General features: G+C 36.3%; 1 non-coding gene across 1 annotated transcript; it reads left to right on the top strand.

Annotated features, from left to right (window-relative positions):
* Positions 1–2,073: 2,073 nt before the first annotated feature.
* On the top strand, positions 2,074–2,199 carry LOC122114004. The gene has a single exon (XR_006148497.1). It is a non-coding gene; the product is annotated as a U6atac minor spliceosomal RNA (small nuclear RNA).
* The last annotated feature ends 808 nt before the right edge of the window (positions 2,200–3,007 follow it).

Here is a 3,007-nt window from a genome sequence, read left to right as displayed (position 1 = left end):
ACTCTACCTATACAACACTGGGAGTGGAACTGTGGCTCAAATGGTAGAGCGCTAGCCTTCAGAAAAAGAAGCTCAAGGACAGCCCCCAGGCCCTAAGTTCAAGCTTCATGACTGGCACCAAAAAATAAAATAAATAAGATTTTAATTTGCTCAAAACCCAGAGAGCAAATGATAAACTGATATTTAACCAGATGCCTAAGAAGTGGCAGACACGGATTAAGGTTACTAATTAGTAATTGCGTAGAGTAGTTTCTCCTCAACATCAAGCAAAGAAAATAAGTACCAAAATAATAAAATTTTACATGGTACAAAATTTGGAGATACTGAAAATACTGGGAAAGCTTAAGAACCAATAGTAATAAAGTCATCATGGGGACAATAAAGAATAAAGAAATAAAATGAAACTCAGCTTACAACAACAAAATAGTATGATGAGAGGAAATTGAATTGAGACAATGGCTCTAAAGTCCTAACACTAACTACAGTGCATTTTGCAAGCTTGTTTATGCCATCATCTTCATTGCTCAGCTGAAATCTCCTTAACACATTAACTCGTTTCATTTAAAAACTGTTGAGCATGGACTAGCTACCAGGTACAGTGAAAGTGAGAAGCATCAATGTACAAGTTCACCTCCAGAGAGTCAAAGGACACAGGTTGACTCTATCTTTGTAACCCTGATCTGTAACATGCAAGCTCAGAAGGTAAAGAAAGGAATCTTCAGTCCTTTATCTACAAAAAAAGTACAAATAGAAGACTACTCATTGTCAGACTTACCTAAAATGGAAATTAACTTTAGCACCCATTTATTGAGAAAAGTATATGTAGGATATGGCCTTCAATTTGTATTCAGTGCTTGGCCCGTATTCATTTAATTTTCAAACAGAAGAAGAGACATTGCCACCACGTTGTAATTGAGAAAACTAGAGGTGGATGTTTAATGATTCAAGGACAAATAGCTGGTAAATAGTGGAGCCAAGATTCAAACTAGGTCTGTCTGATTTAGTACTTTTAAATCCTCATAGATATTTATAACATTTAGGAAGTAGGGCAAATCTAAGAGGAACTTTACTTAAATCAACGAACCCCATCCATTTTTCCTGAGCACAGTGGTGATTCTGATTCACTAAGGCAAAATTGGAAGGTAGTCAAAATTCCCAGCAGTCAACACCAGCAGTAATTTCATTGTTAACCCTTTGTGTGTGCATTTGAGTTAAATTCATCATTCTTTTTATTCGTCTCAGCTGAACTCACTTTCTGAACTCTGTGAAATATTTATATCCAGCCTTTCAATCAATCCTAATAACTGTAATACAGAGAGTTGAAAAGGAAAAAAATGGAAAGTATTCTTCCTTGCTTTCTCCTAATTTAGAGACTTATTTATAAACTGAAGGTTGACCATATCAATTGACTTTCATAAGGTCACAAAGAAAAGAGAGGGTTTTTTTAATCATCATCTGAACTTTCCTAATTTTGCCTCCCAAATCATTCATTTGAAACCTTTGTTTTAACCCCTTGTGACTTATTAACACCCACCTGAGAAATGCAAAGCATTACTTCGAAGATGTGAGATTTACCCTAGAAGTGTTTATGAAAGAATGGGAAGGCATCTAGCCAAAACACTCCATAAATGCCCAAGAGAACAAATGACAACAGGCCTCAAGAAAATGGTCTGAAATAAATTAGCAGAATTGTTCTAAAATAATATCAGCAATGGAGACAAATGTCTGAAGATAGAGGACAAATTTGAATTGCACACACAATGTAATTCAGTACCCAAATAGGCAGTGATTTTTAAGATTGCACCAAAAAAGAGGCATTGGACACAACACTAAGAAGGAAATGGCCTTTTTCTCCAATGCTCTCTAGACACCACAGCTGTTGGGGGCGATACTACACCATCAAGAGAAAGGTAGAGATGTGGAAGCATTGATTTCCAAGTGAGGCTTAAGGAGTGTAATGTGTGTAGATGGGTGATGTAATAATGACAAAGAGGCTGAACAGAAGGGCCATTTCTATGTAGAAGTATTTTTATCACCTGTGATGTAGATGGGATCATGAAAATAAATCCATAGGTGTTGTATGAAAGGAGAGAAGGTTAGCACTCCCCTTCACAAGGATGGAAGAGGCCCTTGGGCCTGACAACACGCATACGGTTAAAGCATTGCCACCTACTTCGTGGCATCGAACCATCGTTTTTTGGGAAGGGATGTGAAGGGTAAACAAAGGAGGAGGCTGCAATGCTTGATAAGAAATGTACTCATTATCTTGCCAATGTAATTGTAACCCCTCTGTACAGTATGTTCACAATAAAAATAAATAAATAAAAAGAAAATAAATCCATAGACCAAAGATGTTACCTTTTCTCCTCTAAGAACTATATTGAAGACTCTTTAAATATTTATTCTCTTTATATATAAATAAATATTATCTAAATATATAATTTTATATAATTTATAATATATATGACATAAGGGCACATTATGTTCTATATTATATATTATAGACTATAATGAATGCTTATAGACTATAAGCATTCATTATTATAGACTATAATGAATATAAATATACTATTCACATATACAAATATACAAATATAGTTTTATCTATCTATTTATGTCTATATATGTTGATCTTTCATCTACTTATTTTGTCCCAGTCCTGGGACTTGAGCTCAGAGTCCGAACAACTTCGCTTATCCTTTTTATTCACAACCGGCATACTACTACTGCTTACACTTTGAAGCAGTGGCTCCTTTGTATTAAGCCTGAAGCATGGGCATTGAAATGGGCAGGCCTGGGGTGCCTCCTGCGGGCGCCTCATGAGGGCCAGCTCCCGCCTGATGTGCACTGTTCTCAGTTAGTGTTTTATGCTTTTCTCTGTTTCTAGCACGTGTATCGTCACTACCGCCAAACCCTTTGTAGCACCATGCACCTGTCTGCCCAAATATAATATGGGATGCAGGACTAGCAAGACAACACTACTACTATGATTAAGTAAGCCACATAG

This window comes from Dipodomys spectabilis, unplaced genomic scaffold, assembly GCF_019054845.1.
Source record: "Dipodomys spectabilis isolate Male_0828 unplaced genomic scaffold, ASM1905484v1 ptg000102l, whole genome shotgun sequence".
NCBI lineage: Eukaryota > Metazoa > Chordata > Mammalia > Rodentia > Heteromyidae > Dipodomys > Dipodomys spectabilis.
Note: the sequence above shows the minus strand (reverse complement) of the source record. Positions and strands in the feature narration are given on the sequence as shown.